This window comes from Frieseomelitta varia, unplaced genomic scaffold (assembly GCF_011392965.1).
Source record: "Frieseomelitta varia isolate USP_RPSP 00005682 unplaced genomic scaffold, Fvar_1.2 scaffold_541, whole genome shotgun sequence".
NCBI lineage: Eukaryota > Metazoa > Arthropoda > Insecta > Hymenoptera > Apidae > Frieseomelitta > Frieseomelitta varia.
In genome coordinates, this window is record NW_025110303.1 from 400,419 (window position 1) to 414,608 (window position 14,190).

Genomic DNA, 14,190 nt, shown 5'->3' on the forward strand with positions numbered 1-14,190 from the left:
CATAAGGCGTTGAAGAAACTTTCTGTCATGAATGAAATCGTGGATAGAAGGTCGTAGACGTGAATCAGTTTTCTTCTTGGACAAAAAAAAAAAGATTGCACGATCGGACGTGCAACCGTTCTTATTGGGAGGAAAAATTCCGCGTGAAGTACGAAGCAAGCGAATGCAAGTGCAAGAAAGAATATATACTGTGCTGCGGAAACAAAAAGATCATCAAATCGTAATGTTAACGTATTATTAACGTATTATAATCGTATTATTAACAATATCATAATTTCTTAGTAATTCATAATCAAAGTATAAGTGGGAAAAAATCAGATTCTCTATTCCATAAAACTTTATTCCTAGTACATATATTACATATTATTTTATATTACATAAAAATTTATTCTTATTTAAAACAAATATGGGAACGAATATATGATTATGTTCACCCTTCCGATAGTATGAAATCTTGTACTTTTTTTCGACCATCTGTTTCACGTGCAACAAAACGCTCCTATTCGTTGCGATGGCAATTGTTTTATTCCGCGTTCGTTTTGCAACAAGTATACGTTTCTTTTTTGACGATCGAACAGGAGCTCGAGCTCGCTTTATCCAGACCATCACTCTGTTTCCCACACTTGACTCGCACGACCCTACATTAACTTCATTCGTAGCTTGCTCCGAGCCGAGATGCGAGACTGATGCATGTCCGACAAATACAGAAGAAGAGAAGGACGCTGGAGCCTAACCATGCCGGAGTGTATTACGAGAATCGATCGACTTCCTTCTTGCTCTTGTTCTTCTCCTTCGTCCCCATCCTGTTCTTCGGCCGAACGCGGTGGTAGTTACTTCTTCTAACCGACGTCCCCTGAATGAATGCTGCTTCTTCTCGTCGGAACTTTTTGTCCCGTTTGTTTTCTCTTAGCCGTCGATGCTTTGTGCAAATTTTTCCTTCGATCGCCAATGTATACCGTTCGATTCTTCGCGGGGTATGCAAGTATTGGGGAAAAGAAGTATGATTAATTAATTCCGTCATATTCGTCACTTGAATTTTTTCTCTTCACGATTCTGCGTTGACCCGCACAAATTCCCATCCGCTTTTCCAATTCGTGAATTTCAGCTGGAAATTTGATAATCGATTGTTGCTTCCTAGCGAACTATTTGTAGATAAAAATCTGTCGAAAATATGTGCACATTTCAGGAGATCAGTGAATTTATTTAGCTTTTAAATATCTGGCTTGGAAAGTATTAAAATAGTTTTGTTACGTGAAGAAATATATTAATATTACATATTTATTTTAACTCTCGAAAATCGTTTCCGGCTGACTTTCATCTTTATCAGAATTTCATGATGTTGACTGATATTATTTATTTTTATTATTTTATTAAGTATTCGTTACTCTGTTAAAATATACAGTTTCATATGTATTTACGTGCATACGTTTTATATGATATACGACGATTAGATATTATTTTATTTTTTTACAAAGAAGTTTTGAAATAGTATAGAACGTACTTATTCAAGATGATTTAAAAAACCCGTAATTATTAATCATTTGTTACTGTAAATTAACGAGGAAAGATTTATTACGAAATAAGCATGTTTCGGTATTTCGCTTATATTTTTTTATCTTTAACTTTTCATATTTAGTTAGCAAAAATTTACACCTATATGTATGTATATATGTCTTTAGACACAAGTATATAATATGGTACAACAATAATTATTTCCCAAGTAACTGTTCGTAAACTACTATCTAATTTTTGTTATACAATAATAAATAGTATTTGCTAAATTAGAGTACCAAATAAAATAAATTTAGAATGAAATAATAGTGAAGAATAACAATGAATCATAATGATGATATTCTACATTGCCCTAAAAAATAATGATTAGAACGAAGATGTACGAAATAATTTTTAATTAAGAAAATAATTGCATACTTTATTAGAAATTTACAAATACAAAAATCTCCAGAATGCATGTAAGTTATAAAATATCTGAAGTTATTGCATAATACTTGCAAATATAATACTTAGTAGCAGAAACTTCTGTTTAAGCTACATTTCTATAGTTGCGTTTATAAAAATTTGAAATTCAGGAAACGGAGCAATTTTCGCTTATTTTTGAAGTGAAAGTATATTTAAATTATTAATTAGACTTTTGTTTATATTAATTATAATATTGTAATAACATATATACTATATATTGTATTATATTATAATCAAACAAATTTATTAAATGACTTTATAACCAATATAAACATGACATATTAAAACATAATAAACAGTATATAAAATATATATAAATATATATATAATTATATACATATAGAGTGCAAAATATATATTATAATATATTATAATCAACATATTGTAAAGAAATTTAATAAATTTCCTTGTTTAAAATTGCTCGTGCAATTTGTTTTCTAAATTAAAAAATGATAGACTTTTGTCAAATAATTTGTTGATTCACTTATTAAAATATATATTATAATATATTATAATCAACATATTGTAAAGAAATTTAATAAATTTCCTTGTTTAAAATTGCTCGTACAATTTGTTTTATTAAATTAAAGAAATGATAGACTTTTGTCATATCATTTGTTGATTCACTTATTAATGGTAGGTTTCTGATAAGACAAGAATGAATCTCCCGCCGTTTTTTGTGGACCGTTTCATTTCTGCTACGGTCTGTTAGCGCGAACGCTTTTCTTACTTTGGTGGAACTTTGGAAGCGTGAGTTCTTTCCACGACTTGTGAACGGCACGAGACTCGAATTTTCTGAGCCTTTAACTCCGTAATGTGAAAAGCTCTGGTTTCCTTATTCCTTTGATCTTCAGCCAGTCACTTACCTAACCCGTGGATCTAGCTCGAACATTTTGCATCAATAACCTCTGGCGACCGATAGTCCCGAGCCTGGATTCAATCTATAAAAGAGATCTCATCGGAAGATCCTGAGTATCATGGTAACTGATAGAAAAAACAGAGTTAAGGGAAAACCTATTCATTTGTACTGTTTCTATTTAAATTTGGTTGGGTTCTTTCGACGAGGATGAATTGAAAAACTCTGCTTTCGCTAAATAAAAAATGAACAGGCATATTTATATTAAACAATAATAAAAATAAAAGTTTAGTTTTAAAGTTACTCACTTATTTTTTTTCACATAATCATCATCTAGTGCAATACATTTTTGTCAATGTTGCACTGGCTTTTTTGTAATTAATTGTAAGATAATAATTTTATAATGAATTTGAAAGAAGATCAACGTCCTTCTTTCAAAATTATTTCTTCTATGGTGACCTCACTTCTTTATTGTAGTTAAAATATTAGCTCTTCGAGTGTTCCTTCAATTTCAAGTGAAAATCGTTAGGTGCAATAAAGCTGCAATAGTAGCTTCAAAAAAAACATTGATTTTTTTCATGAGCGGATTACAAAATTTGTTAAGCAAATTTACAAGTAGTGATTATACAGACTATGTATTTTAAAGATAAAGAATAAATGGTTATCTCTATCATTGCTCCATAAAGATATGTCTTCCTGTTCAATTTTATTTAAACGTTGACATTCTTGCATTATTTTAATATAAACGATAGAAAATTGTAAAACACTTTGTAAAAATTTAGATGTGCAAAACTTTATGTAATGGTTATTATTGTTTGTACAGTTGATTTGTACAATTGTTGAGTCATTACACGGTATTGATGAATTATTTCCACTAGTGTGGCAACTTTTTATCTCATGTCCAAAACAAATGAATCGTTTGTAAATAATTTCTCATTCGAGTGATTTCATCGAAATGAAACAACAAATAATCCCAGCAGAAAATAAAGTTTACATAATATAAACTCGAAACAATTTGAGAAATTATTGGCGAAGACAGATAGGAAATACAAAGTGAAGTGAAAAAGATATTTTAGCTTTCGATAGCCAGGAAAGAAAATGAAATAATTTCAAGAGAAATCATTTGCTTGTGCAGAAAAATCAACGTAGGATCATTTCAAGATAATCTCAAGTCGAATAAGATGATACGTTATTTGAATCAACATTTTTCAAATATTTTATTGAATTTCAATTTCAAGTATTGTTTAATATTATATAATAATATTATTTATATTAATATTATAATATATAATATTATATTATATAATATAGTATTATATAATATTCATTATGTAATATTTCAAATATTAATGATGTCCATGCGTGGTCCATTCTTGGCTCATACTCGGAGTAATCAACTCTATCGATAAAATTTGCAAGGAATCCGAATTTTATAATATTATAATATTATATGTAATATTAATATATATAATATATGTATTATAATTTTATATAATTTATTATATTAATTATTTATTATTTATATATTATAATATTATATAATAATATTATATTTTATAATATTTATTATGTAATTTTTCAAATATTAATGATGTCCATGTTTGGTCCACTCTTGGCCCATACTCGGAGTAATCAACTCTATCGATATAATTCAGAAGGAATCCGAATTTTATAATATTATACTATTATAATATTAATATATATATAATATAATTTACTATATTAATTATTTATTATTTATTATGTAATATTTCAAATATTAATGATGTCCATGCTTGGTCCACTCTTGGCTTATACTCGGAGTAATCAACTCTATCGATAAAATTTGCAAGGAATCCGAATTTTATAATATTATAAAATTATATGTAATATTAATATATATAATATATGTATTATAATTTTATATAATTTATTATATTAATTATTTATTATTTATATATTATAATATTACATAATAATATTATAATATATAATATAATATTATATTATATAATATTTATTATGTAATATTTCAAATATTAATAATGTCTATGCTTGGTCCACTCTTGGCCCATACTCGGAGTAATCAACTCTATCGATATAATTCGGAAGGAATCCGAATTTTATAATATTATACTATTATAATATTATATATAATATTAATATATATATATTATAATATTATATAATTTATTATATTAATTATTTATTATTTATTATGTAATATTTCAAATATTAATGATGTCCATGCTTGGTCCACTCTTGGCCCACTCCTACTCGGAGTAATCAACTCTATCGATAAAATTCGGATGGAATCCGATGGACACGTTCAAAACTATTTCATGTTCGTGTTCGTAGTCCGTATCCGTCGAGAGTTCACATATCCACAGGTGTGAAATTACCTGCTTTCGACGCGCTCCTCCTTTTTTCATCGGCTGCGATTTCACAGTTCGGTTGCGGGTATGGAGTATTTGTGCGTGTTCTGCCCGGTTGTACGTAATCGGTTGTACGGATAAAATCCACGGATTCGGCTCGCCGTTGCTGCCTATTAGCTCGTGAGAATGTACTTAAAAGAATAAAAACTGGCGTGATACAGACGTGGTCGAGAGATGTGGAGAAGAAGGGGGAAATGAATCGAGCTATTTCTTGTCTTTCGTTCGTCGAATTCGCCTACGTTTCAGTGATCACGCAGCTGTTCGCACGTTCAGGTTTAAAAGTCCTGCGCGCATACCGTAACAGACCGCATCGTTTCGTGTTACACGAAATATGTCAACTAATTAAGTACATGTACGTCTTGGACATTTAATCGTAATAAATTCTTAGGCGACGCATCGGCAATTGTAACCTTTTCTCGGAAAAGATGGTTATGAACATCAATCCTTTCGTTGTTATGTTTAGACAGCGGATTTTTTTGTGTATCTGTGCGAAATGCACAACATGCATAAACGAGCGAAATTCGTACAGTGTGTGAAAATATAAAAAATATCCAAAAAATAAGGTACTCTTTGTAATTTTTAGCAAACGAAACAAATTACTCAAATTACAAGTTCTATTTTTCCAGACGCGTTCATAAAAATATAAAGTTGCATAAAAGTTTATAATTTAATTGTGTTATTATATTTAAAATTATGTAACAGTCACCAATTGAATTTCAATTTTCAGTTAAGAAAGTTTTTATAAAAATTTTGAAGTCTAATTTTAAAAATTGTTAGCAAAATAACATAGTAAAAATGTAAATTTAATTTTCGTATAAATTATGTAAAAAAATTGCACGAAAATAAAATATATATATATTTATAATTCTTATAATAATAAAAATATGAAACTATAAAAAACGTGTGTTATTCAAAAGAAACATATTTTATATCTATTCATGAATATGAAATAGATTCTATTCATAAATATATATTTATTTTAATCACATGCTTTTTTTTATTTTATTGCTAAATTTCTAATCATTTTTATTTCATTGTATATTTATATTGTTTGAAAGAATGTTCCGCGCGCAATAGCGTTGCTAATACATTGCAATAATCTATTCAAATTTTGATAGATATTTTAATATCATTTTTCTGTTACATAATAAGAGGCAGATGGGAAAAGTTGCAATAAAAGAATTTTCAAAATTCTCAAACGTTCTGTTCTACTGAGTCTAAATTGCATCTTGCGACGTACGTACTAAAATTTTTTGATCAAGCGGGTGACTTCTGGATTTTTCACGGTTGACCAATCGGTTTCTCTCTGTCGATTGTTCTGTGTAAATAGTACGTGATACTTCTAGACACGATAAGTCACCGGTTAAAAATTGCCTCATAAAGAGATTAACTTATTACAAACACGAAACGTTAATAAACATTATACTTATAATGAGGTATCTTACGTTCTTCAAACTAATATTTACCTACACAGAATATTATGAAAGAATTTTGAAGCTTGTTTACTAAAAGAATAAAAAATGCAAGATGTAATTCTTTTAATTCTTTTAGAGATGTATTTAATTAAATGATGATTAAATTATTTATGATAAATATATTGAATTAAAATACAGTAAATGAAAGCGTTAATAAAAGCGTATTAAAGCGTATTAAACTGTATCATACGAATTTACAACGTTACTTATAAAATACTATATAGTACAATTGCAATATTATAAATACAAATACAAGTTCTATACTAAATATAATATTACTTTTGTTTTCGTAAATTTTCAATAAATTTATTAATTGACTAAAGTATGTATCCACTATTGGAATTTATGCATTCTTTTTAACGAAATATTTTTGATTTCTTTTCAAGAAATACTGCGATTTTGCTTATCTTTTGTAATTGATTTCTTATTCGTCACGTACGTGTAATTTTATATTTTTCACAATGTTTTCTCTACATTTCTCTCAGTAATAAAATAATATAAATAAGATATCATGTATTAGAATTACAATTAAATTTTATTCAATTCTACTAAAAACACGCAATATGTAGAAAATTATAAGCAGTCCTAATTCAATAGCTACAGACTGTATGTCTGTGGAAAAGAGAAACAAAGAAAAATGTTTGCAAATCAAGGTTTAAGCATTATTTAAATAAAATATATAAAAATGATTATTTAAATAACTCAGCAACGCTATACTTAGAAGTCGAAGACGACGTTATCTTGTTTGCTTGATGTTATCTTAAAATAATCTAACGTCAGTTTATTTGACCAAGCAAGTGATTTTCCTCTAACATTATTCGATTATTTATAATTTCTTCTTGTATTCTGTATTTGTTTCTACAAATAATTTCTCAAATATTTTCTAATTGTACTGTATAAACTTCACCTTCTACATTGAATTATTTCCTAGTTTATTTTTATTGTGAACTCGAAAAGATTATTTGATTTGAGTGCAAGATAAAATTATTTTTATCAAGTTATTTTCCAAATTGTTATTTCACATCTTTATTTCAAATAAAATCTGATGATCTGTGACTTACGCATGTAAATTCCACGAAATTAACGTTAATTAAAATGGAGATATTACAACATTAAAATTTACGAATAATATCGCGATTGTTGAACAATTCGTTCAAAGTTTCCCGTCGAATGCGAGAAATTACCCTCATCTGACCGGTAGTTTCCAGTGATTTCATCGTTTCTCCAACAAATTCCCTTCTTTGCCATGTGGAATCGCGTCGTTCGCAGAGACTATTGCGCAAATTACTAAAGGTCATTGTGTGAAAGAAATCGCAAAAATGAGAAGCTCCTAGCTAGAAGAGTCGCCGGACCCAACAGAGGACGTTCTCTGACATTGTAGCAGGGCACAAGGAGAGAACAGAAGACAACGGGTGGAAGAAGCAGGTTAAGAGCCGTACAGTTAAATTGTTATGACATAATTAGAGACGATCTGAGAAGCGTCGGTGGTGTGGCAGTAGCTTGTGAGATCGAACGACGACGAGCGAGGTGGAAGAACGATCGCTAAAAGTCGAACTCCGCCGGCGCGTAACCATTCATTCTTTGCTCGGCCGTGGGTACCATTTGACCAGTTCATTCAGGGATTTAAGACTTTTCTCAGAGCTCGGCCCCCTCTGGCTTTGTTTCGTTCCCCTTTTTCGTTTCTTTTTCATCCGTGGATCGCCACCGCTCTCGTTTCTCGTCTCGTTCGCTCAGCTCGCGATGCAGTTACGCTACGGCCGGCACGTCACGTGAGCGCAATTTTCTACGCCGATGACGGGTCCGTGCCGCGATCGAGCTGCGAACGCCTCGAACTTACCCGCATCGTGCTTTACAATCTAACTGCGACTTCTCGGAACGCGCAACCGTCTCTTATCCTCTGTAAATCCCAACTGGAGGCCCGGCAGGCATTGATATTTTATTTCTAGTTGTCCTCCTTTAACCCTCCGCCCTCCCCCCCGGGGTTAAGCGTGGTGAACGTGTCGTCGCACCGTGCCACAACTTAGGGAGTATTCTAGTGCGAAGTGCGTGTCCTTTCAACTTTGTCGAGGAATTTTTTTGCAAAGAAACTATTATACCTTTCGCAGTCAAATTGACAAGGTTTATTTGCACGTGTTTCAACGGCGTTTTACAATTTTTTTTTTGGAGAGAAAGAAAGTTAAAATTAGCGGCACTGCATATGCTCTCGAACATAGTCGCTTTTAAAGAAGGTCGTCTCACGGTGATCCACGATTCCGGCCATTCTGCTTGTCGGAAATAAGAAACTGTGAATGTTATTTAGAATATAATTAGTATGAGTTTGGCTGTAGCAGGGACCAAAACAAGAGAAAAAAGTAATTAAAAAAGTGGCGATACTTTGAAGTTCGATTATCGATTTTTGCATGTTTTTTTTTGTTAAAATTTTGGAAGCCCAAAGAAATATAAAAAATAAAATTTTTTGGTTGATTCTGCTAGGGGCTGTAGTCACGCATGTACTAAATACATAACGTAAAATTTTGAGTCAATTGGTCAAGTAGATTTTGAGACATCATGGACACCGTTCTAAAGAACATAGTTTCCAGAAAAATGCCTTTAAAGTTTAGTATTGCTGTAACAATGACGCTGGTCGTCGCGTCCTTCAAACAACCAGAACTTCGTTAATTTTAGGAGTTCACATTTTTGAAACTATGTCCTTTAAGAATATGCAAAAAAAAAAAAAAAATCGACTCTTTCAAAAGTTCACACTAGGATACCTTCTTAATGGAAATTGAGAGCAAGAGTTAATAATCGTTAATGCGAGGCAAACTGGAGGTTACATTGACGCTTGTTTTCGTTTTTCGCCACCGAGCGTAAACTCCGCTCGAAAGCGTTGGATATCTATTCGAATTGATAGAAAGCGTAAGACTTTGCGATTATTTATGGTGTTTTCATGCAGGGGAAAGTCCCCTAATTTGAACCGCTGAAGGTAAAACCTTCGTGAATTGGAAACGCGTATACAGTTTCGAGCAAAAGAATTTGAAAATCATTTCAACTCCTCGTACAAATAATTTTAATGATTATAATTCTGAACGAAACATATAAATACATTTTGTTGTCATTTCTTACGCTTTTGTGTCTTGTACATTAACACGTAAAATTTCCATCAGAAATATTAAAGTAAAGAAAGAAATAGAAAATTTTATAATGCAATAGATTATAGAAATTTTACATCTTACGAAAAATTATTGGTATCCATAAAAATACACCGTTTTACATCTATAAAATTTTTAATGAAAATTATAAATTGGTTATCGTGTTTACTTTAGTACGTGTTAATTTTAAGCTTTAATTGTTGATAGTTTTAGTGCTAATAATATCGATCAGCAATTGAAAAGCAGAATTCTATTTTTAGAAGAAGAAATTACATGTTTCTGTGAACTTATTCAGAATTTGGAATTTTGAATTCGAAAGTCCACCTTTGCCCTTATATAAAATATATTATGAATATTCTGGTAACAGGGTCAGCGGAATAGATTAGTAATTAATATATAAATGTAGAGAAATAGACTATAAAACGCCGTGTGGCTGGTTTTAAAAAAATATTGTCAGAATAGCGTCAATAATCTAATTTAGGGAATTAACTTATTGTCAGTAAATTTTACATTTTCAGATGTAAGAGATAAAAATTACTGCAAATATTAAATAAATTTTATGATAATATTAAAAATCACTCTCTCTTTAAAGACATTCTCTTTTTAAAAATTATACTCATAATTGAAAATTTACTTATCTGTCAAAAGTTATAGTTTAAATAAATTGGAGGTCAAATTACATTAGCTAGCATCAAAATAAAAAAGTTATTTATTTTTTTTACAATCTTCAATTTTCACACTGTCACTAAGCAATATGTAGATTATAAGCTTATGTCAATATTGAATAAGTAAATTTATATGTAAATAAAACAGGTGGTCCGAATTAGGACGTTAGAACATTCTTTTGAATATATAATATTACATCATCGAGGATAAAAAGCTAATAATTTTACAACATATGTATATGAAAAGACAATATCACAATCTGCATCATCGCTCAAAAATATTTCGATACTTTTTTAATTACAAAGTAACTGATAACAAAATTGAGAATGACATTATTCTTTACGATCATTTTTATAATAGAAATCTTGTAACTTAGTTAATTACAATCAATACAATTACGTTTATATATGTATAATAAATTGTTGTATAATTGATAGACTGCAGATTTTTATACATTTATAAAGAATTTTAAAAAATTTTATCAAAGATTAATTTATAAAGAATGTAAAAAATTTTGTAAAATCTCATAGAATGCACATAATACAAACAAATATACAAAGTATCGAAAGTATATGTATTAAACTTTGAATATATTAGGATCTCTTTAATTTTGTATCTTAATTTATTCAAACTTCAATGAAATGCCGAAAAAATGTCATACAGCAAGTAAGGGCTTCACTCAAAGGGAAGATTTCACTTTTCGAATTGATGATAGACCTAGTATATGGACATGATAGACAGAATGATAGACAGAAAATATTTTTCAATGATTTTAAAGGTGTTTGAATTTTTACAATTTTCAATCAAAAGTATCCTTACTTTCTTATGATGTAAAATTATCTTTGAAAAAAAGAAAACTCACCACTATTAAAGTAGAGATTTCAAGCTGTGAAATGAGACAAACTAGGTTACTATATGACTTTTTTTTAGAACGTTATGACAGTTATTTAATTAAATTAAATTAAATTAAATTTTTCATTGTTATTGATTCAGTTATACTCTTCACCGTATACGCTTTACAAAGTTAAAACGCGAATGTTTTCATTCCTTGATATGTAACAGGTAAGTGATTTTAATTTTTTTTATGGAGAAAGTGAAAACTTTCTGAGCGGAAACTTTCTAGAGATAGAAAGCTAAAATGGATTTCATATAAAAAGGAATTATAAGCCGACGTACGCTATCGACAAAAAGTTTGGAAGTAATATAAGTCTTAAAGGATAGACTGGAAAAGAGATATGCGTAATACTTTTCCCCTCAATAGTAGATTGTCATTCATTGATATTTTCGAATTAAATTCACGAAATACAATCAAATAAGTTTCATTCCTGAAATCTTGGTAATAATTATAATGCACATTTTGGTTTATTCGAATAAGATGAAAAAAAAACGCACGTAATGCATGTCGTATAAAAAAAATGTATAAAAAGTTCAAAATAGAACATTTATTACTATACGTAGTAGATAAAACAAATTTATTTTATTTGAATTCCAAATTTATTCTTTAGTTATGTTTATTAAAGTTTGAAAATGCATAAAAATCTGCAGTCTAGTACAATTAATTTGAGAATATCATTAGACGTATCATTAATAGAACATTTCTAGAATAAAATGATACAGTATATATCCACAAACATTTGATAATCTATTGCAAGAGAAGTGTTAAATATTTTAAAAATCATAAGCGTTGGTTGATCATAATGCAAAATTACAATTGAAATATATATACGTATGAAAGTATATTTTAGCAATCTTTAGAGATAAAATAAATGTCTGTAGTGAACGAAATAATTGTTCGATAAAATTTTTCTTTAACCCTTTACTTTTTTAATTTTAAGATAAATATTTTTGCGTAAGTCTAATCTTTCTATTTCATTTGTTTTCATGTTTATAGTAACGATTAAATACATTAGTACAATTATGAATAATTATATGAATAAAGAATTACAAATATACAAAAACTATTAACGATTATTATTATTAAAGAATGCCAGAAACAATATTAATAAAAACTTTAATAAAATGATTTTCATTATGAAACTGTTTAAATTATTATACACTATTATAATTTTTTACAAGGTGCCTAAAAAATGCATATTTTCGTAATATTATTACTGTATTATTTAATACCAATTTAATTATTACGATATTTAATTCATATTATAATAAAAAAAATTATTTTACTACTTGTCAGTAGTATGTGAAACATAATGAAACAAGATAACGAAAATATATGAATAATGTGACTGAAAATTGTTTAATGTTTTTTCATAAAGTTACACACATGTTTATTTAACAATTCTTGCGATGTGAAATTATACGAATGAAAGATCATAGAGGTTTCCTTCGTGCATGAATGCAGATCCAGTTTACTGAAGTACTATTAAATATCAAGATACTAAAGTACATATTATTTATTCGATGTTGAATCGAGGATTGTATTAATAACATAATCTTAAATATCGATCAATTTTGATGTCAGAACAGTACATTTAAGCAGTTCATTTAGTCCAGAATCCTTGAAAGTTGTACAAATTTTAAACTGACCACTTCCTTAAAGCTTGAACCTCATCAAATATTCGTGAAGTGAATTAGAGCATCGAGTGCGGAGACTCGATGCATTTAAATAAGGGCCAATTATTTCCATCTATTTTAAAAAAAATGAATGTAATCGTATTCCAAATGACCTGATTAATCGATTGAGGCCGTACTTTAATATAATATTACTATTCCTGTCCGCAAGAAGCGCACGGAATTTCTTTCCTACGTTAACGTAGGAAATTTGATTGGAGTATCGCAGGAAAGATGCAAAGATACGCTTGCAAATCAATTGTATACGTTAATAAGACTGTAAATATGTATTATAATATATATGTTATTGTTATTATAATATATTATTATAATATATAATTGTAATATAATTATAATATATATATGTTAGAATGATTCTTCACTATAAATAAATAAATTCAATAATTATATACGAGCCGTTTATTTTGAAAGTGGCATAAGTCACTTGATTTTTAAATCGAGAGATTTAAAGATTTGCGTGTCAACGTGCCTAGAAAAATTGATGCTAACATAGGGAAGATTTACTTATATCTATTATCTCGAATACTTGTGTGTATTTTTCCTCAGTATAAATTCGCATAGGAGTTAACGAATCGCCATTTTTCTGTAAAGTTTTAAAATAAACGGCTCGTATATTTGTAAAGAACATTGTAAATAACAAATACTAAATTTTTCAATTGAAAGAAAGATGTTATTGAAGTTAAATTATTTTCCAGTCATATTTTTAGTATTGCTGATAACTACCTACAAAAGAAAAATTTCACTTTTAAATCGCAGATCACAGTATTTCAATTAGCGTATAAAACATTTTTTTTTTTTATTAAAAAAACGAAATTTTCCAATTTTGGCACTTACAATATTCTCTGTCAATACTTTTATAGTCCATAAATTGAATAAATTCGAAAATTAATTTACACATGTATTTTTTAAGGCATGTAGATAGCAGATAATGGTTCATGAACATTCGTTTAATATAATATAAATGTAATGAACATTCGTGTGTAATAAACAATATAAATACAAGCACAAATTTTGCATAGTGCAAGACAAACAAATGTTTGATAAATTGTTCACCGAATGGATGAACGCTGAGAGAATACTTGCTC